Source organism: Pistacia vera, unplaced genomic scaffold (genome assembly GCF_008641045.1).
Source record: "Pistacia vera cultivar Batoury unplaced genomic scaffold, PisVer_v2 Contig896, whole genome shotgun sequence".
Taxonomy (NCBI): Eukaryota; Viridiplantae; Streptophyta; class Magnoliopsida; order Sapindales; family Anacardiaceae; genus Pistacia; species Pistacia vera.
The window spans coordinates 204,732-228,584 of record NW_022196774.1 but is presented as its reverse complement, the minus strand read 5'-3'; the positions used below and the strand labels follow the sequence as shown (position 1 = coordinate 228,584).

Sequence of the window (23,853 nt, the reverse complement as noted above, 5' to 3'; positions counted from 1 at the left end):
CTGATTCAGCCCACAATTCCTTTGGCAGCTCCTTTTTAGTTAGCAAACACCTAGACATCTCCATTACTGTCCTATTCTTTCTCTCACTCACTCCATTTTGTTGAGGAGTGTAGGGACAACTAAACTGATGCCATATTCCAGCCTCCCTGCAAGTTGATTCAAACTCATTTGAGGTGTATTCACCTCCATTGTCACTTCTCACAGCCTTCATCTTAACTCCAGCTTGGTTTTCAACTTCAGCTTTGAACCTTCTAAACACAGCAGCCACTTCTCCCTTTTGCTTTAGGAAGTACACCCAAGTCATTCTTGAATGATCATCAATGAACAAGACAAAGAATCTGGATCCATTCAGGGATGGAGTCTGCATTGGTCCACACACATCAGTGTGCACCAATTGGAGCTTTCCAGTAGCTCTCCAGGCCTGATTTGTAGGAAAGGCTGGTCTGCTAAGCTTCCCTATTTGGCATACTCTACATAGGCTCTCTTTCTCTTCTATTTCGGGTAAGGTTTGTACCATCCCTTTAAGCTTCATTAGCTTAAGTCCAGCATAATGGTAATGACCATATCTTTTATGCCATAGGTTTGTATCATCTAAGTTTACTGACATAGCATGAAACTCTGGTTTTTTAAGTTCAACCGGGAAGCTTTTCCCAGCCATTTTCACATGCATCAACTCCTTTCTCTCATCATCTAATATAATGCAGGTTTTATTTTCAAAATGCAGAATGTAATTTCTTTCAAGCATTTGTCCTACACTAAGCAGATTCTGGTTGATTTCAGGAACAAATAATACATTATAAATGATCTTTGTACCTGTCATGGTTTGCACAGCCACATCTCCCCTGCCTTTAACTTTCACAAGTTCTCCATTTCCCACCTTTACACTTGACTGGTATGCTTGATCCAACTGCACAAAATTCTCTAGATCAGGCGTCATGTGGTTTGTACATCCACTATCAATCAACCAAGTTCCAGCATTGAACTGAACAGCATAGCAGGATGCCACAAAGAGCTGCTCAGATTCAGAATTCTGCTGTAAATCTTCAGCAGTCTGTGCTTGCTGTGCAGGTTGCTGTTGTTTGTTTTTGCAGACCTTTTCAATGTGGCCAAGCTGCTTGCATGCCCTGCATTGAACATTTGGTCTGAACCAGCACTTGTACTCAGCATGGTTCTTCTTTTTGCAGTGGGAACATGGTGCAAAAACCCTGAAACCTGCTGGTTTGTTCCACTGCTTGTTTGCTCTCTCCTTTCCTCTTTTCTCTCCTCCAAACTTCTTGTTTTCTCCTTGAGTTGGCTTGCTCTTCTGCTGGACAAACAATGCAGCTTCACTACTGTCTTCTTGCCTCAATTTTCTTCTTTGCTCTTGGGCTTGAAGAGCATGAACAAGTTCGGTTAAAGTGATTTGAGACAAGTCTTTGGAATCCTCCAAAGAAGAAATCTTTGCTTCAAACCTTTCGGGTAGGCTCACTAACACCTTTTCAACAATTCTTTTATCACTTATCTCTTCCCCTAACAACCTTATCTTGTTAACCACATTCATTAATCTATCTACATACTCTTTAACAACTTCAGCCTCTTGCATTTTCAATGTCTCAAACTCTCTCCTTAGGTTCAAGACTTGCATGTTTCTGGTTTGGGTGCTTCCTCCAAATTCTTCCTTAAGCTTGTCTCAAGCTTGCTTTGCTGTCTCACAAGCCATTATCCTTGTGAAAACTTGATCGGTGATTGCAGCATGTAAATGGGACAGGGCTCTTGGAGCTTTTGCAGTCTCCTCTTCATGGAGTCTTAACTGGTTCAGGGTTGGGTTTGGTCCCAACTGTGGTGGTTGTTTCTCCTCTTCAACATACTGCCATAGACTCTGACCTCTCAAGTAAGCCTTCATCTTCACAGCCCACATATGGTACTGTTCCCCATTGAAGGTTGGAGGCAAGAGTAAGGCTAAACTTGTTGCCATGAAGTCTGTCTTTGGTGAGGTAAGGACTGACAGAGAGTGAGCAAGGATGGAGGTTTTGTAGGCCCCTTAAGATCAAGATGGAGCTCTGATACCACTTGTTGGTTTTATGAGCATGAATGTGGTCTTACGGGAGAGAAAAGGGTGAAAAACAAGAAAGGAAAAGAGCTGAAATATTGCATTCCATTAATCTGAAAATTACAGCAGACATATATACATGACAGACACTATTGCACCTAACCATAAAACATATTTTAGTCCAAAATGACATCCAAACCACTCATCTTTAGCAACTCTGATTACATCACATTAATTAGATACAAAGTTGGCAACCTGAATACATGCTAAATTCACAAAAATACATCACTTCAGCATGCCCCAAGGTCAGCTATGTGAACTGCTCCAGACCAGTTTTAAACTTCAACATTTTACTTTTGCCGCCAGAACTCAGCTCCAGTTTAATCCAAAAATAATGCTTCAAGCAAAATATCACTCATTTGAACACTCATTGCCCGAAAGAATGAGATTGAAGAAGATATTAGAATAGCTGAATCAGAAGGGAAGTGTCCTATAGCACAAGCTAAGGAGTGGCTTAGAAAGGTTCAGGAGATTCAAAGCGATGGGTAACAAATCCTGAAGGAGAGTGACAGAATTGCAGTCCAAGGTTTGCGGCCTGGGCTGCAATATACATTTGTGCCATCAACTAGGTAGAAATGTGGCAAAGAAGAGAGATAAGGTGAAGCAACTGATAGACACATGCAATTTTCAGCATGTGGTGACTGATAAGAAATCTCCTATACCAGCTGTTCAGAGTACACTTGTAAGTAACTTGAACAACAAGCTAGAGGCCTCATCAGCCCTGAAGGAAACCTTCAATATTGTTATCTGGGTCACAGTCCCCAGGGACCTAGATTTGAGAAAGATTCAATCTCAGATTGCTGAGAGATTGAGGTCAGAATAGGATGCAGAAGAGACCATAGAGCAAAGGGCTGCAATATACATTTGCGCCATCAACTGGGTAGAAATGTGGCGAAGAAGAGAGATAAGTTGAAGCAACTGATAGACACATGCAATTTTCAGCATGTGACAACTGATAAGAAATCTCCTATACCAGCCGTTCAGAGGAGAGGAGGACCATCTCTTTGTGGTCAGCCAGTGGTTGAAGAAATGTTAGAGCATCTTGAGAGATACTTACATGATGATGGGATCAAGAGAATTGCTGTCTGGGGTATGGGAGGAGTGGGGAAGAGTACACTGGTGGGTAACTTGAACAACAAGCTGGAGGCCTCATCAGTGCTGAAGGAATCCTTCAATATTGTTATCTGGGTCATAGTCCCCAGGGACCTGGATTTGAGAAAGATTAAATCTCAGATTGCTGAGAGATTGAGGTTAGAATTGGATGCGGAAGAGACCGTAGAGCAAAGGGCTGGAAGATTGTTTGAAAGATTAAGGATGAAGAAGAAGTTTCTCCTTATTCTAGATGATGTTTGGGAGAAAATTGATTTAGACATTGTGGGAATTCCACATGACCAATTTAATTGTAACTGTAAGATCCTACTGACAACTCGTTCTCTTGACATGTGTACGCACATGATGACGAATAAAGAAGTGAAGATGAATGTTTTGAATGAAGAAGCAGCTTGGAATTTGTTTGCAGAAAGTACAGGAAATGTGGTCCAGATAGAGGACATAAATCCCTTGGCAGGAGCAATTGCTAGGAAATGTTGTGGTTTGCCATTAGCCATCATAACTGTGGGGAAGTCCATGAGGAACAAAACAATGAAAGAGCTCTGGATGAATGCACTCAGCGAGTTGTAGCGTTCAATAGGTCATTTTAGGAGCATTGGGAAGGATGTCTATCAGCAATTAAAGTGGAGTTACAGCACCTTGCCAAGTAAGGTTCTTCAATGGTCCTTTTTACATTGTTCTTTATGCCCATAAAACTTTTCCGTAGAGACATCTGAACTAATAAAATGCTGGATTGCTGATGGATTGATTGATGATAACCAAACTCGGAAGGAATCTTTTAATAATGGCATTGCATTTATTGAAAAATTGAAGGATTCTTGCTTGTTAGAACAGGGTGGATGCATTGGAACTGTGAGGATGCATACTATGGTGAGGGATGTAGCTGTATGGATATCCAAGGAGAATAGATTTTTCTGTCAATCCAGTGTTTCGTTGCATGAAATGCCCCAAAAGTTTGAGAAATCTTTCATAAGGATTTCATTTATGCACAGAAAGATCACAAAATTGCCTACTCAATTAATGGGCTGCTCTGAACTGACTGTGTTGCTCCTCCAAGGAAATCCCATTACACGAATTCCTGATAATTTCTTTTTCCGAAGCTAAAGCACTGAGAGTTCTGAATCTAAGCAGCACTTTCATAACTTCATTGCCACCTTTGATTCACCTAGTGGAGCTTCGAGCTCTTCTTTTGAGCAACTGTTATTCTCTGGAAAATTTGCCCTCACTTGGAGCTCTTTATAAACTCCAAGAGCTAGATCTCTTCGGTACTCAACTGAGAGAACTACCACGAGAAATGGGGAACCTGAGTAGTCTGAGAGAATTGAACTTGTCAGGCTCTCATAGAAATCATCCAAGATGGGGCTATATCAGGATTATCTAGTCTTGAGGCCTTGGACATGTCTTTCAGTGCATACAAGGGGGCTCCTAACAGTAATGCAGAAGGGAGAGCAGGATTGAAAGAGATATTTTTGTGGGAGTAGCTATCAGTGCTCCGCTTACAGCTAGACTCATTCGATAATTTTTCCTTTGATGCTCAGTGGCTGAGAAGACTGAGAAAGTTTCACATATGCATTGGTCCAAGGAGCAGCGATTCAAACAATCTACCCACTCAACATGATGAGAAAAGAGTCGTTCTAAGAGGAGTCGACGTCATGGGAAGTGGCCTTGATGGATTGCCGTGGAATTCAAGTGCCCTGGTCCTGGAAAATTGTGGCGGCAAAAGTATGCTATCTGAATTATTTGCAGGGAAAAGTTTGTGTGGCCTGCCAGGTTTAAAGTCGCTTACCATATCAAGTTGTAGTTCCATCATAAGGCTGATAAGTTGGGAGAATGTCCTGAGAAGTATGCTTCTGAATTTGGAGAGTTTGACCCTTACGCGTTTAAGAAATTTCGGAAGCACTTTTGTAGGTGTTGATGGTGAAGCAAGAAACGGTGACGTCTTTTGCTTCAGCTATTGCACTTATCCAAACGGTGCCACATTGGTCAACCATCCAAGATCTAAGCCATTGAGTCTAAAGCTGATCCAACGCTTGTTATTAAGCCACACATCCAGCCATATAAAAGCAGTCTAAAATTGGGTTTGGTCAATAGATCACAAAAAACACTTTCTTTCTTTCTCCTATATATGACTTTTGACATTGTTAGAGCTAAGGTTCTTTGTTATATTTCTCTGTAAAATATGCAGTAATTAAGTGAGGATTTCTTTGTAAATGACTCATTGAGGGTTTGTTTACTCTCGGGCTAGGGATACCAAGATAGAGTTTCTCCTAGGGTGAAGATTGCAGTTCTGCTTAGATTTACTGAGGGAGTTTGAACAAAGTGAGGAGTGAGTGAATCTTGATTGTGTTTGTAACTGGATTTGTGGAATCAATTAGTGCAAAGAGCCCCATCAATTGTGGAGCCCAACGTGGATGTAGCCTATTCATTCTTGAATAGGTGAACCATGGTATATTATGTGTCTGATTTCTTTGTGGTTGCTTGGTTTGATCTTTGTGTTTGATTGATTAGGTTTAAAGCAGGTTTCTGATTAAAGAATCATAACAGTGGTATCAGAGCCTTAATTTCTAAGGTTTCGTGTCGATCAAATTGATTTTCTTGGAATCTAGGCTTCGTAGAAAATTAGGGGTTTCTTGATCTCTATGTTCCTTAGTACTTAAGGATTATTAGATCTTGAATGTGAGTCAAGATTTCTTCGATTTAGTGGTTCTATTGAAAATCTAGGGTTTCGTCAAAATCTGTTTTTGGGGATTCTTTAATCTGTCTATTCCTAGATAATCTAGTGTCCGTATTTCATTCAAATACCGCATCAATTCCCAAACGCTACACCATGAGTACCACACGAATGGAGATTTCCCAATATGATGGGAAAATCGACTTCAATGGTTGGAAAAAGAAGATGAAAGCATTGTTGTCCCATAACAAAGTTGCAATTGCTTTGGAAAAGGATGTTACCAAGTGGCCAGAGGAAAAATTGAAGAAAAAGACTGAAGTTGATGAGGAAGCGCACAACCTTATCATGATGAACCTGTCTGACAACATGCTGAGGAAGGTAGATGGCATGGATACACCTCTCACCTTGTGGGGTAAACTCAAAACACTTTATTTATCACAGTCTACTCCAAACCTAGTTTTCTTAAAGGGTGCATTGTTTTCTTACAAAATAGATAACTTTTAAGTCTTTAAAAGATAATCTAGACGAATTTTTTAAGATGACTTTTATTCTAAAAGGAACAGACCAAGAATTAGGGGACACTAGCTTAGCTATGATCCTACTTAATTCCTTAATTGATGAGTACCAAGTTGTCAAAAATGCACTTCAATATACTAGTACTGTGCCTAGTCTTGACCTGATAATTACTAGATTAAAGGCTAGGAAGTTAGAATTAAGGGTCTAAAAGAGAAATGGAAATAATTTTTTTGTGAAGGGTAGATCAGACTTAGGTCAATCTGTAAATGGTATGCATTGTCGTAATGGCTCAAAGAATAAGAAAATGGGGAAGGGTTTTGGTAAAACAAGAGGGGAGACCAGAAAGCGTTTTCACTGCAATAAGACTGGACATTTAAAGAAAATTTGTTTTGAGTGGATAAAAAGCAAAAACAGGGAAACACTGAGAGTAATGTAGCTTCCACTAATGATATCATTATTGTCTCAGATGTCCTCACAATGTCTAAGTCAAACCAGATCCAAAAGTGGGTCCTAGATTCAGGTTGTTCCTTCCATATGAGCCCAAATAGGGAGTGGTTTCAAGAGTTTAGAGATGACGAACATGAGATTGTCTTTATGGGGAGCAATAATGCTTGTAAGGTTAGAGGAATAGGTAACATAACCTTAAAACTAGAAGATGATAAACTGATAATGTTGTCTAAGGTTAGGTTCATTCTTGAACTAAAAAGAAACCTAATATGCCTAGGAACTTTAGATGAAGCTTGTTGTTGTTATAGGGTAGAAATGGTTTCATCAATGTATACAGGAATAACAACATAGTGCTAAGAGGTCTAAAAAGAAATGGTTTGTATATTTTGTGTGGAAACTGTTACTGCGATAAGAACAATAGTGCACTAATTTCATCATAATTAAGTGTGACACAAAAATGGCATTTGAGGTTAGGACAAATGAGTCAAAAAGGCCTAAACATCTTAGGTCAACAGGGACTATTTGGTAGAGACAATATAACACCTTTGAACTTTTGTGAAACATGCGTGCTAGGTAAGTAACACAGGGGCAGTTTCTCAAATGCCAAATATGAATTCGGTGAAGATCAATTAGGTGAGGCTAAAAATCACTTCCCAAATATGAATTTGTATAGTTAGATCTATCTAGAGAGGTATTGCCTTTACCTCAACTGTTGAATGATATAAGAAGCAGCATGGTGTTTCTAAAGAAGAGGCAGTTAAAGTGATTCAAGAACATGTTGCGAATGCATGGAAGAAGAGGCAGTTAAAGTGATTCAGGAACATGTTGCGAATGCGTGGAAAGATGTGAATGAGGAAGCGAACGATTAGAAAGATGTGACTGAGGAAATGCTCAAACCAACTGGTGTATCAATACCTCTACTTGAGCGAGTTGTTAATTATTTGTGTGTAATTCATGTTTTCTACAAAGGATGACTATGATGGCTTTACAAAGACTCTTACGTTTAAAGACCAAGTTTGCCTTATTGCTCAGAGACCCTTTGCCTCTTCAAAAGAGTAGCTCTAGGGGTAAGCATGGGTAGCGGGTAAAATCAGAACCTGCGGGTAGAACCGGAACCGAAACCAGAACCTACCCGAAACCAGCACTGTGCAGATAGGTTCCGATTTCATTTTATTGGAATCGACACTGTGCAGTTTCGGTTCCGGTTTTTATGTGTGGAGGAACCGGAATCGGAACCAGAACCTGGAAAAAGAACCTAAAACAGATACCCGATTTGGAACCTGCTTGGAACCTATAGCGGGTACCTGGTTTAGAACCTGTTTGGAACCGATTTTTTGAACCTATTTTGGAACTTGGGTTGCAATGAAATATTTGTGAATAATGGGGGGTTTCTATCATTTTGCATATAAAAAAATTTAAAATAGAAAAAAGGTTAAATTTTTAGAATAACCTTATTAAATAAATATACAATTATACTTATTATATATAAACTACACAATATTAAAAACTTTAATATATTATAATATAATATATTAAAGTTTTGATTAATTAAGTGTATAATTGAAATTAGGATCCAATTAAAAGTGTTTTAATGTTATTAAAAGAATTATTTTTTAATAAAATAATATATTTGATTGAATAATAATATATTTAGTTATTTACTTCAATTATTAAGTTCTAAGTATATCTATAATAAATTAGCAATTAATTAATTATATATGATAAATTGATAAAGATAATAAATTTAATTACTAGTTAAATATCATACTTAATTAATTATAACATTACGTTATAGTTAAATGATTACTTAATTAATTATAATTTTATAACATTACTTAATTGATTTATAGTATAATTAATTATAGTATTACATTAATTGATTACTACTTAATTAATTGATTTATAACATCTAGTATATTACTTAATTAAATAATTAGAAATTTAATTAATTGTAGCATTAAATTATAGATTTATAGTATAATTACTTAATTAATTATAATATTTCATTATAAACATCAGTACAACACTTAATTAAATGATTAAAAATTTAATTAATTATAATATTACATTAAAGATTTATATTATGATTACTTAATTCATTATAACATTACATTATAATGTGATCACATAATCAATTATAATATTATATAATTAAATGATTACTTAATTGATTATGATATTATATTATAAACATTAGTAATTACTAATTTACTACATAAACATTAGCACAATATTTAATTAAATGATTAGAAATTTAATTAATTATAACATTATATTATAAACTTATAGTACGATTGCTTAATTAATTGTAACATTACATTATAATTAAATGATTACTTAATTAATTATAATATTTTATTATAAACAAATTAATTATAATATTATATTAAAGATTATAGTATGATTATTTAATTCATTATAACATTTCATTATAGTATGATTACATAATTAATTATAACATTACATAATTAGATGATTATTTAATTGATTATGACATTATATTATAAACATTAATTATAACATTACATTATAAAAAAATGATTACTTAATTAAATGATTAGAAATTTAATTAATTAAACATTACATTATAGTTAAATAATTACTTAATTAAATTATAACATTATCACATTACATTATATTATGATCAGTTAATTAATTATAGCATTGCATAGTTAAATGATTACTTGATTAGTTATAAATTTATAACATTACATTATAAACATTAGTAATTTACTACATTATTACATTACTTAATTAAATGATTAAAAAATTAATTAATTATAACATTACATTATAAATTCATAGTATGATTACTTAATCAATTATAACATTCTATTATAAACATTAGTATATTAATTAAATGATTAGAAATTTAATTAATTACAATATTAAATTATAGATTTATAGTATGATTACTTAATTCATTATAATATTACATTATACTATTATAGTATGATCATATAATTAATATAATATTACATAATTAAATGATTACTTAATTGATTATGACATTATATTATAAACATTAGTAATTTACTACATAAACATTAGCACAATACTTAATTAAATGATTAGAAATTTAATTAATTATAACATATTAACATTATATTATAAATTTATAGTACGATTACTTTATTAATCGTAATATTACATTGTAAACAAATGATTATTTAATTAAATTATTACGTAATTAATTATAACATTATTACATTACATTATATTATGATCACTTAATTAATTATTGCATCACATAGTTAAATGATTACTTAATTAGTTATAAATTTATAACATTACATTATAAACATTAGCAATTTACTACATTATTACATTACTTAATTAAATGATTAAAAATTGAATTAATTATAACATTACATTACAGATTTATAGTATGATTACTTAATCAATTATAACATTCTACTATAAACATTAATGTATTAATTAAATGATTAGAAATTTAATTAATTATAATATTAAATTATAGATTTATAGTATGATTACTTAATTCATTATAACATTACATTATAGTATGATCACATAATTAATTATAACATTACATAATTAAATGATTACTTAATTGATTATGACATTATATTATACACATTAGTAATTTACACAATACTTAATTAAATAATTAGAATTTTAATTAATTATAACATTACATTATAAATTTATAATATAATTACTTAATTAATTATAAGATTCTATTATAAACATTAGTACAATACTTAATTAAATAATTACAAATTTAATTAATTATAATATTACATTATAGTTAAATAGTATATTACTTAATTAATTATAATATTACAATTTATATTGTAGTATGATCACTTAATTAATTATAACATTACATAATTAAATGATTACTTAATTAATTATGACATTATATTATAAACATTAAACATTAGTAATTAATTAAATGATTAGAAATTTAATTTATTATAACATTACATTATTGTTAAATAATTACTTAATCAATTATAATAATACATTATAGTATGATCACCTAATTATGTATAACATTACACAGTTAAATGATTACTTAATTAATTATAAATTTATAACTTACATTATAAAAATTATTAATTTACTACATTAGTCATTAGTACATTACTTAATTAAATGGTTAAAAAAATTAATTAATTGTAACATTACATTATAAACATTAGTACAATATTTAATTAAATAATTAGAAATTTAATTAATTATAACATTATATTATAAATATATAGTATGATTACTTAATTAATTATAACATTATATTATAATTAAATAATTACTTAATTAATAACAACATTACTATATTACATTATAAACATTAATAATTTATAACATTAAATTTACTACATTAGTATTTAGTAGTGGGAGAATCAAAGAAGTTGGTGACAGTTTCGAACTTTCTATATTGTTGTTTGTTTGAATGATTTTGGTGAAGTTATTTGATGTGAATTGTGATGAATAATTGTTTGTATTTTGGTTTTGATTGAGGAATTCTTAGAGATTAGAGGATTAATGAGTTACATTAGACACAAATGAATGAGTAATCAAAATTTGTTAGAGGTGTATTTGTAAACTTTTAAGGTATTTTTGTCATTTTTTAAACTAATAAGGGGGTAATTGATTTTTTATAGGCTACCCGGGAAAGGAACCGGATCCTGCATTTTAGGTTCCGGCTCCTTGAATTTAAGAACCCTCACTTGTGGTTCTGGTTCCGGTTCTGGTTCCTTTTTTTTAGAACTTGCACTGTGCAGTTCCTGTTCTGATTCTCCCGAAAAAGGCTGGGTACCCGAAACCGCTCACCCTTAAGTAGCTTTATATCCACTAATTCGGTGTATATGTTCGTGGAGTTAATAGGAGTCAAAATTATGTCTTTAACCAGGATTGAATTATATTAATTCTCTCAATTTTTGTATGCCGAAGTATCAAACCCCGATACGTACAGATTAGATATCAAATACACAGCCATTTCATATTACATATAGCAAATCTTTGAAATACAAATTTCACACTAGCTCACATTCTAACTTCGACAGGTGCAATATTTATTTGCGCACAGAGACATATATAAAGTCCAGGAATTCCTCTCAGCCTGTTATGCAAAGTGTTGTTGGCTACTTGGCTTAAGTAATATGCAGCTTATGCAGCTTAAGTATAGTCTTAAACACTGCGCTTAGTATAGTCATAAACGCTCCGTTTTTCACTAAATGGCTAATATAAAAGAGCCATTCTGTTTTGTTTTCAATTAGTCATTCAAGTACAGAAAACAGAATTATTTACAATAGCTTACTCCACTTGCTCTCTTCTTGCTTTCGTCTTTCTCTTGAGTTTTTCTTTCTTCTTCTTCGATTCACAAATCTCTTCATGCTATCAGAGCCCTAGACAAGCGTCTATGGTGAATCCAAACTTTGATTTAGCTAATTCATCCTCAATCTTAGGAGAGATGGACTCTATCTTTACGAACTGTACCACTACAACTCCCACCTTACCTTCAATCTTGATTAAGTTGTTAGAAAAAAAAAATTATACATTCTGGAGATCGCAGATTCTGCCCGCTCTGACTTTGCATGGACTGGACAGTTTTGTTACAAGAGAGAAAGTATGTCCTTCAATGTTTCTAATTGAGAAGTTAGATGAATCAGGGGAAACGATAAAGAAACCATGCCCTAACTATTTTATTTGGAAGAAATTTGATCAATTCTTGGTCAGTTGGCTATTTTCTACTATCTCTGGGTCTATGTTTAGACTTTAGACATGTAGCCAAATGCAATACAGCTTATGAAATTTGGAATATTTTGGAATTACATTTTCAATCAGTGTCTAAAGCCAGACCATTACATCTAAGAAACTTGTTACAAAGCACTAAGAAAGAGTCAAGTAGTATTAGTGAATATGTACTAAAAATGAAGGATTTGGAGATGAACTAATTGCTAGTGGAGTGAATATAAGTGATGAGGAGCTGTTGCTGTACATTTTGGATGGTTTGGGAGCAAAGTATGATGTTGTGGTTGCTAATCTTACATCTAATAGTAGTAAAATAACGCTACAGGTAGCTCAATTTTTGCTTCATAAACATGAAATGAGACTTGAACGACAACATACTGCTTACAATAGTTTACATGATCAGCTTGGTACAACTTTTGTAGTTTCCAAACAAGGAATTGGTCAAGGGAACCACGATATGTTCTCAGCATCCCAGAACAAAACTACTTCTGTATGAGATGTAAATACAGGTGTGAATTTTCCAAGTCAGTCCTTCATACCTTCTAATGTACCATTACCTCCCTCTAATGGACTTGTGCCCTCTAATATGCCTATGCACTCGCTTGCACTTTTGTAGGTTTTGATGGTGAAGCAAAACGGTACGTCTTTTGCTTCAAGCTATTGCACTTATCCAAACGTTGCCACATTGGTCAACCTCCAAGATCTAAGCCATTGATCTAAAGCTGATCCAACGCTTTTTATTAAGCCACACATCCAGCCATATAAAAGCAGTCTAAATTGGGTTTGGTCAATAGATCACAAAAAACACTTTCTTTCTTCTCTATATATGACTTTTGACATTGTTAGAGCTAAGGTTCTTTGTTATATTTCTCTGTAAAATATGCAGTAATTAGTGAGGATTTCTTTGTAAATGACTCATTGAGGGTTTGTTTACTCTCGGCTAGGGATACCAAGATTTTTCTCCTAGGGAGATTGCAGTTCTGCTTAGATTTACTGAGGAGTTTGAACAAAGTGAGGAGTGAGTGAATCTTGATTGTGTTTGTAACTGGATTTGTGATCAATTAGTGCAAAGAGCCCCATCAATTGTGGAGCCAACGTGGAGTTTAGCCTATTCATTCTTGAATAGGTGAACCATGGTATATATGATGTTCTGATTCTTTGTGGTTGCTTGTTTGATCTTTGTGTTTGATTGATGGTTTAAAGCAGGTTTCTGTTAAAGATCAAACAGTGGTATCAGAGCCTTATTTCTAAGGTTTCGTGTCGATCAAATTGATTTTCTTGGAATCTAGGCTTCGTAGAAAATTAGGGTTTCTTGATCTCTATGTTCCTTATACTTAAGGATTTTAGATCTTGAATGTGAGTCAAGATTTCTTCGATTTAGTGGTTCTATTGAAAATCTGGGTTTCGTCAAAATCTGTTTTTGGGGATTCTTAATCTGTCTATTCCTAGATAATCTAGTGTCCGTATTTCATTCAAATACCGCATCAATTCCCAAACGCTACACCATGAGTACCACACAATGGAGATTTCCCAATATGATGGGAAAATCGACTTCAATGTTGGAAAAAGAAGATGAAAGCATTGTTGTCCCATAACAAAGTTGCAATTGCTTTGAAAAGATTGATACCAAGTGGCCAGAGGAAAAATTGAAGAAAAAGACTGAAGTTGATGAGGAAGCGCACAACCTTATCATGATGACCTGTCTGACAACATGCTGGAAGGTAGATGGCTGGATACACCTCTCACCTTGTGGTTACCTCAAAACACTTTATTTATCACAGTCTACTCCAAACCTAGTTTTCTAAAGGGTGCATTGTTTTCTTACAAAATAGATAACTTTTAAGTCTTTAAGATATCTAGACGAATTTTTTAAGATGACTTTTATTCTAAAAGGAACAGACCAAGAATTAGGGACACTAGCTTAGCTATGATCCTACTTAATTCCTTAATGGATGAGTACCAAGTTGTCAAAATGCACTTCAATATACTAGTACTGTGCCTATTCTTGACCTGATAATTACTAGATTAAGCTCGGAAGTTAGAATTAGGGTCTAAAGAGAAATGGAAATAATTTTTTTGTGAAGGGTAGATCAGACTTAGGTCAATCTGTAAATGGATGCATTGTCGTAATGGCTCAAAGAATAAGAAAATGAAGGGTTTTGGTAAAACAAGAGGGGAGACCAGAAAGCGTTTTCACTGCAATAAACTGGACATTTAAAGAAAATTTGTTTTGAGTGGATAAAAAGCAAAAACAGGAAACACTGAGATATGTAGCTTCCACTAATGATATCATTATTGTCTCGAATGTCCTCACAATGTCTAAGTCAAACCAGATCCAAAAGTGGGTCCTAGATTCAGGTTGTTCCTTCCATATGAGCCCAAATAGGAGTGGTTTCAAGAGTTTAGAGATGACGAACATGAGTTGTCTTTATGGGGAGCAATAATGCTTGTAAGTTTAGAGATAGGTACATAACCTTAAAACTAGAAGATGATAACTGATAATGTTGTCTAAGTTAGGTTCATTCTTGAACTAAAAAAACCTAATATCCTAGAAACTTAGATGAAGCTTGTTGTTGTTATAGGGTAGAATGGTTTCATCAATGTATACAGGAATAACAACATAGTGCTAAGAGGTCTAAAAAGAAATGGTTTGTATATTTTGTGTGGAAACTGTTACTGCGATAAGAACAATAGTGCACTAATTTCATCATATAAGTGTGACACAAAATGGCATTGAGGTTAGGACAAATGAGTCAAAAGCCTAAACATCTTAGGTCAAACAGGGACTATTGGTAGAGACAATATAACACCTTTGAACTTTTGTGAAACATGCGTGCTAGGTAAGTAACACAGGGCAGTTTCTCAAATGCCAAATATGAATTCGGTGAAGATCAATTAGGTGAGGCAAAAATCACTTCCCAAATATGAATTTGTATAGTTAGATCTATCTAGAGAGGTATTGCCTTTACCTCAACTGTTGAATGATATAAGAAGCAGCATGGTGTTTCTAAAGAAGAGGCAGTTAATTATTCAAGAACATGTTGCGAATGCATGGAAGAAGAGGCAGTTAAAGTGATCAGACCATGTGGCGAATGCGTGGAAGATGTGAATGAGGAAGCGAAACGATTAGAAAGATGTGAACGAGGAAATGCTCAAACCAACTGGTGTATCATACCTCTACTTGAGCGAGTTGTTAATTATTGTGTGTGTATTCATTTTTCTACAAAGGATGACTATGTGGCTTTACAAAGACTCTTACGTTTTAAGACCAAGTTTGCCTTATTGCTCAGAGACCTTTGCCTCTTCAAAAGAGTACTCTAGGTAAGCATGGGTAGCGTGTAAAATCAGAACCTGCGGGTAGAACCGAACCGAAACCAAACCTACCCGAAACCACACTGTGCAGATAGGTTCCGATTTCATTTTATTGGAATCGACACTGTGCATTTTCGGTTCCGGTTTTTATGTGTGAGGAACCGGAATCGGAACCAACCTGGAAAAGAACCTAAAACAATACCCGTTTGGAACCTGCTTGGAACCATGCGGTACCTGGTTTAGAACCTGTTGGAAACCGATTTTTTGAACCTATTTTGGAACTTGGGTTGCAGAAATATTTTGTGAATAATGGGGGTTTCTATCATTTTGCATATAAAAAATTTAAAATGAAAAAAAGGTTAAATTTTTAGAATAACCTTATTAATAAATATACAATTATACTTATTATATAAACTACACAATTAAAAACTTTATATATTATAATATATATATAAAGTTTTGATTAATTAAGTGTATAATTGAAATTAGGATCCAATTAAAGTGTTTAATGTTTAAAAGAATTATTTTTAATAAAATAATATATTTGATTGAATAATAATATATTTTTATTTACTTCAATTATTAGTTCTAAGTTATCTATAATAAATTAGCAATTAATTATTATATATGTAAATTGATAAAAGTATAAATTTAATACTAGTTAATATCATACTTAATTATTATAACATTACTTTATGTTAAATGATTACTTAATTAATTATAATTTTATAACATTACTTAATTGATTTAGTAGTATAATTAATTATAGTTTACATTAATTGATTACTACTTATTATTGATTTATAACATCTAGTATATTACTTAATTAAAATTAGAAATTTAATTAATTGTAGCATTAAATTATAGATTATAGTATAATTACTTATTAATTATAATATTTCATTATAAAACTCAGTACAACACTTAATTAAATGATTAAAAAATTTAATTAATATAATTACATTAAAGATTTATATATGATTACTTAATTCATTATAACATTACATATAAGGTGATCACATAATCAATTATAATATTATATAATTAAATGATTACTTAATTGATTAGTATTATTTATAACATTAGATTACTAATTTACTACAAAACATTAGCACAATATTTATTAATGATTAGAAATTTAATTAATTATAACATTATATAAAACTTATAGTACGATTGCTTAATTAATTGTAAATTACATTAAATTAAATGATTACTTAATTATTATAATATTTATATAAACAAATTAATTATATATTATATTAAGTTATAGTATGATTATTTAATTCATTATACATTTCATTATAGTATGATTACTAATTATTTAACATTACATAATTAGATGATTTTAATTGATTATGCCATTATATTATAAACATAATTATAACATTACATTAAAAAATGATTACTTAATTAAATGATTAGAAATTTATTAATTAAACATTACTTATAGTTAATAATTCTTAATTAATTATAACATTATCCATTACATTATTTAGGATCAGTTAATTAATTATAGCATTGCATAGTTAAATGATTACTTGATTAGTTATAATTTATAACATTACATTAACATTATAATTTACTACATTATTACATTACTTAATTAAATGATTAAAAAATTAATTAATTATAACATTACATTATAAATTCATAGTATTGATTACTTAATCAATTATAACATTCTATTAAAACATATATATTAATTAAATGATTAGAATTTAATTAATTACAATTAAATTATAGTTATATATATGATTACTTAATTCTTATAATATTACATTAACTATTATAGTATGATCATAAATTAATATAATATTACATAATTAAATGATTACTTAATTGATTATGACATTTATTTATAAACCTAGTAATTTACTACATAACATTCACATACTTAATTAAATGATTAGAAATTTAATTAATTATAACATATTACATTATTTAAATTTATAGTACGATACTTTATTAACCGAATTTACATTGTAAACAATGATTATTTAATTAAATTATTACGTAATTAATTATAACATTATTACATTACATATATTATGATCACTTAATTAATTATGCATCACATAGTTAATGATTACTTAATTAGTTATAAATTTATAACATTACATTATAAACATTACAATTTACTACATTATTACATTACTTATTAAATGATTAAAAATTGAATTATTATAACATTACATTACAGATTTAGTATGATTACTTAATCAATTATAACATTCTACTATAACATTAATGTATTAATTAAATGATTAGAAATTTAATTAATTATAATATTAATTATAGATTATAGTATGATTACTTAATTCATTATAACATTACATTATAGTATGATCACATAATTAATTATAACTTACATATTAATGATTACTTAATTGATTATGACATTATATTACACATTGTAATTTACACAATCTTAATTAAATAATTAGAATTTTAATTATTTAACATTACATTATAAATTTATAATATAATTACTTAATTATTTAAGATCTATTATAAACATTAGTACAATACTTAATTAAATAATTACAAATTTAATTATTATAATATTACATTATAGTTAAATATAATATTACTTAATTATTATAATATTACAATTTAATATTGTCGTATGACCTCACGTACATTATTATAACATTCCATACAGCTATCAGTTCTTCACTTGCAGCTAGACTCATTCGATAATTTTGCCTTTGATGCTCAGTGGCTGAGAAGATTGAGAAAGTTTAACATATGCATTGGTCCAAGGAGCAGCGATTCAATCTATCTACCCACTCAACATGATGAGAAAAGAGTCGTTCTAAGAGGAGTCGACCTCATGGGAAGAGATCTTGACGGATTGCTGTGGAATTCAAGTGCCCTGGTCCTGGTAAATTGCGGTGGCAAAAGTACGGTATCTGAATTAGTTGCAAGGAGAAGTTTGTGTGGCCTGCCAGGTTTAAAGTCGCTCACCATATCAAGTTGCAGTTCCATCATAAGGCTGATAAGTGGGGAGAATGTCCTGAGAAGTATGCTTCCGAATTTGGAGAGTTTGACCCTTATGCGTTTAAGAAATTTCGGAAGCATTTTGGCAGGAATGACTCCTAGAAAAGGATGCCTTCACAGATTAAGAACAATAGAAGTGGTGGATTGTCCAAGACTGAGGAACCTTGTGTCCTTTGCTTTGATTCAAGAGGTCCAGAACCTTGAAGAAATCAGAATTAGTGACTGTGGGAAGATGAAAAGTATTTTCATTGGCAATGTATCATGTGCGATGCTTTCAAAGCTAAGAGTCATAGAATTGAGGGATTTGAGAAATTTGAGAAATATTTGTTCAAGAGCAATAGCTTGGCCAGTTCTGGAAAAGATTGATGTGAGCAACTGCCCCAAGCTGACAAAGTTGCCTATCTCGGTCAGCAGTGCACTAACTATACAGGAAATTAGAGAGGAGGCTTAGAATGGTGGAATGATCTAATACGGAAGAATGACACAATTTAGCTCAGTTTCTTGACATCATCAAAGAAGCTGATATTGACATTTGTGTTGCATTTCATAATGAGTTGTATGTTTGATTAACATTTTGACAATGGTATTGTATTTACCTACCCTACCACACTTGAATAAATATCATCAGACAAAATTTTTGCCATACAGAGGCCAAAAGCAAAATTATAGTTTTCTAAGTCTACATTCATAGGGTTGAGAGCCAGTTATTGGTTTCTCTTGTTCCAAAAAGTCTACATCCTTATCATCAAGACTGACTTACATGCACAAGTCTAAAGTTAAAAAAGGATTGCCATTGAAATTTTCTCTTCTTCTTTGTTTGTGTTCTGGGGTTGTCATTCTCAAGAAATTAAAAATGGAGCATATCATCACCACACAGAATTTTATAATGAAGGATATTCCTCGGCATGTGAGAGTACCAGTCTGTTTAGACATAATCGAACAGAGACATTGTAGCTTAATTGTCGAATGATTGAAGTCCAACAAGAAATTTCCTCCTTACACTTGTTTCCTGATATGACGATGATCTATATAGATATGCTACTAATACTTGCATTCACTGCTTCTGTTTCTTACCTTTAAAACTAAAACTTGTGATCTATTGTTCACCAAATTTCTGCCATGGAAGCGGTGGTTGTTCTAGCGACAGAAGTTGTACGCTATTGTTGTTGTTCCCTTTGTCCTTGTTGCTCCATCTATTATAATATCAGAAACACAGTTCGTTTCCAATCAAATCTAAAAGATTTAGAAAAGGAGACGAAGACTCTGACTGATCTCAAAGACAACATCAATCAACAACTTGCAGCTGCAGAGAAAGTTGGGAAGCCTCCAAAAACTCAAGTGAAACAGTGGCTTGAAGAGGTTGAAGCATTTCTGCTTCGACTGAAGTCACTGCAAACAAGTATGGAGACCCACAAGGAAAGACGCAATGGATGCTTGTTTAATTGCAGTCAACGGTGTAAATTCAGCAAGGAAGTGGCAACAGTGTTGGAGGAGGTTAAAAGACTCACAACAGCTGGAAATTTCCCTACTGGCATAGTTGACCAAGTCCCTGAACCTTCAAATGTTGATCAAGCAACAAACTAGTGAACTTCAGGGAAACTTCAGTCTTCATCCTACCTCTTTGTGTGTTTCACATATACGTATGATCGGAACTCATATCTAAACCAGAGCCGATATCAAGATCTCTCCACTGCCTTCCAATTCGCTCACGCTGGGATTAATGCCAGGATGTTAGAATTAATATGGAAGAGTATCGTGTTCCACTTTAGTTGAGACTTCGGCGAGAAACAGGGCATAAATCTCTGTTTGGCGAGGCCTGACTAATTTTATGCCTTTGCAGGTGTTTTGGCCGGAGAAATTCTAAGAAAAGAAAGAAAAGCATGTATTGGGAGAAAGTTCTGCATTTTCCATTCATTAGCATTACAAATTTATACACAAAATATCAGTCCAAAATATCCACTGTTGCACCAACTTTGCAGGGTTATTTACAAATTTGAATTTAAACCAAAACTTAAAAGTAATACATGTCTTAATCACAGCTGAGTACACGTAAACACATCAATTTCAGCAACTCACACACGGCAGAATGCAAGGCAAAAACAGAGTTCTTTGGCTCCAAAATGTTTTCAAAACCAAACTGAAATTCAGTTACATTTCCAGCAAAATATCACTGTTTCAATACTCTTTCTTGATATTTTTGTTGAAAACACCAAGTCTGAGCCTAAAGTCTTCAAACTTGGCTTTGGACAATCCTTTGATCATGATATCAGCCACTTGATCTTCACCCTTGAAATGGACCAGCTTAACTTCTCCATCTTGTTCAGCTTCTCTTATCGCATGGAACTTGATTTTTATGTGCTTGGTTCGTCCATGATGAACTGGATTTTTAGCAATAGCCATAGCCGATTGATTGTCACACCTAATTGTAGTATGATTTCTTTGTTTTAGCTTTAGGTCTTCCAGGATTTTTCTCAACTAAATGGCTTGATTCACAGCAGCAACAGCTGAAATATACTCTATTCTGCTGTGGATTAAGCCACAGTTTTCTGCTTTTTGGAAAGCTAACAAATTGCACCGCAATTCAGGAAAAATGCATAACCTGAAGTGCTTCTCATATTCTCTATTGAGCCACCCCAATCACTGTCAGAAAATCCCACCAATTCAAAGTTTTCTGACCTCCTAAACCATACTCCAAAATCAATGCTACTCTTTACATCTTAGCACCCTTTTTGCAGCTTTGAAGTGTGTTTCTTTAGGCTGACTCATAAACCTAGACAACAAGCTTGTAGCATAAATTATTTATGGCTTGGTTGCTGTTAAATACAACAAACAACCAATCAAACTCCTATACAGTCCTTCATCAATAGTCTTTGCTTCATCATCTTTGGAAAGCCTTTGATTAGGAACCAATGGAAGGTCCACTGGTTTGCAATTCTCCATGTTGAATTTCCTTAAAACTTTACTTGCATACTTCTCCTGGTTGACAAAGATCCCATTTGAGCTTTGATAAACTTGCATCCTGAGGAAACAAGACATTTCCCTTAAATCAGTCATCTCAAACTCATTGAGCACTCCTCCAATTGAGCAAGTTTGCTCCCTGTCACTAGGAGGTCATCAACATACAAAGAAATAATCATCACATCCTCATCTACTTCTTTAACATACAAGGTATGTTCACTTGGACTCCTCACAAAATCCAAGCTTATTAAGTGATCATTGATCCTATTGTACCAGGCCCTTGGTGCCTGTTTCAGGTCATATAAGCGCCTTCTTTAAGAGGTAAACTTTATCCTCACTTCCTTTGATCTGGTACCCTTTCGGCTGTTCAACATATATTTCTTCATTCAGCCATCCATTTAGGAAAGCTGATTTAACATCCAACTGAAAAATTTTCCAACCAAATTGAGCTACCACAGCAAGTAATAATCTAATTGTATCATGCCTAGCTACCAGTGCAAAGGTGTCCGAGAAATCAACTCCATATTGTTGAGCAAAACCTTTGACAACCAACCTAGCTTTGTACTTAAGAACTGAGCCATCCGAATTGAGTTTCCTCTTGAAAATCCATTTAACTTGGATTACTTTTCTATTCTCAGGTCTGTCCACAAGTTTCCAGGTTTGGTTCTTCTCAATCATTGCTAACTCCTCTTTCATGGCAGCTCTCCAAGCCTCTGATTTTACTGCTTCAAAGTAGTTTTTTGGTTCAAGTGAAGTCATGTTGCACCTCTCATACACCTCAGCTAAAGGTCTAGTGCCTCTAACGAAGAATTCCTCTTCTGCATCACTCTCTTCTTCATGAAAAAACTAATCACCAGCAACTTCTATAAATTGAGGTCTTGTCTCTACATCAACTTTGCTTTCTTCCCAATTCCAAACTCCATCCTCATCTACCTTGACATCCCTAGAGATCAGAATCTTCTTGGATTCTGGAATATACACTCAGTAACCTTTGGATTGGCTGCTATAGCCAATGAAAATTTCAGTCAAAGCCTTATCATCCAACTTGGTTCTTTTTGCTGCTGGAACTAAAATATAGTATACACTCCCAAAAATTTTGAAATTGTCTACTACTGGTTTGACTCTATACCAGGCTTCATAAGGAGTTTGGTTGGTCAAGGGTTTTGTGGGAAGCCTATTGAGCAGGTGGACTGTGGTGTTGACAGCCTCTGCCTAAAAACTCTTTGGCAACTTCTTCTCAGCAACCATAAACATTGCCATCTCCATAATAGACCTGTTCTTCTTCTCACTAACTCCATTCTACTATGGAGTGTAGGGGCTGCTATACTAATTTCTAATCCTAGCCTCCTTGCAAATTTGCTCAAACTCTTAAGAAGTGTATTCAGTCCTATTGTCACTTCTCAAAGTTTTAATTATTTTTCCTGTTTGGTTTCCACCAGCTACTTGAACTTCTTAAACACACCAGCCACCTCACTTTTTTGCTTCAAAAAATACACCTAACACATCCTGGACTAGTAATTATAAACAACACAAAGTACCTACTTTCACTCAATGATAAGGTTTGCATAGGGCCACACACATCTGAGTGAATGAGCTGAAGTTTTTCAGCAGCTTTCTAGGCTTGGTTTACGGGAAAAGGCTACCTACTCAACTTGCCAAGTTGACAAGCAAGGCATACTTGGTTTCTTCAATTTCGGGCAAATTCTAGACCAACTTTTTGGTCTAAATTTTTTTAAGTCCATGGTAATGGAAATGGCCAAACCTTTTATGCAATTTTTCAAACTCATTTACCCTAGCATTATAGGCCCTAACTTCTAATTTTTCCTGCTTGATAGGGAAGCTCTTTCCCACCATTTTTACCCTCATGAGCTCACACCCTTCACTGTCCAAGATTTTGCAAGTTCGGTTTTGGAAATGCAGGACATAATTCTTCTTCAACATTTGTCCCACACTAAGGAGACATTGACTAATTTCGGGTGCATAAAGTACATTAGTAATATGTTTTGTACATGTTGGTGTCTGGACA

The 23,853-nt window shown here is 33.1% G+C and overlaps 1 pseudogene; it reads left to right on the top strand.

Moving 5' to 3' along the window:
* The first annotated feature begins 1,952 nt into the window (after positions 1-1,952).
* On the top strand, positions 1,953-19,459 carry LOC116119554 (annotated as a pseudogene).
* The last annotated feature ends 4,394 nt before the right edge of the window (positions 19,460-23,853 follow it).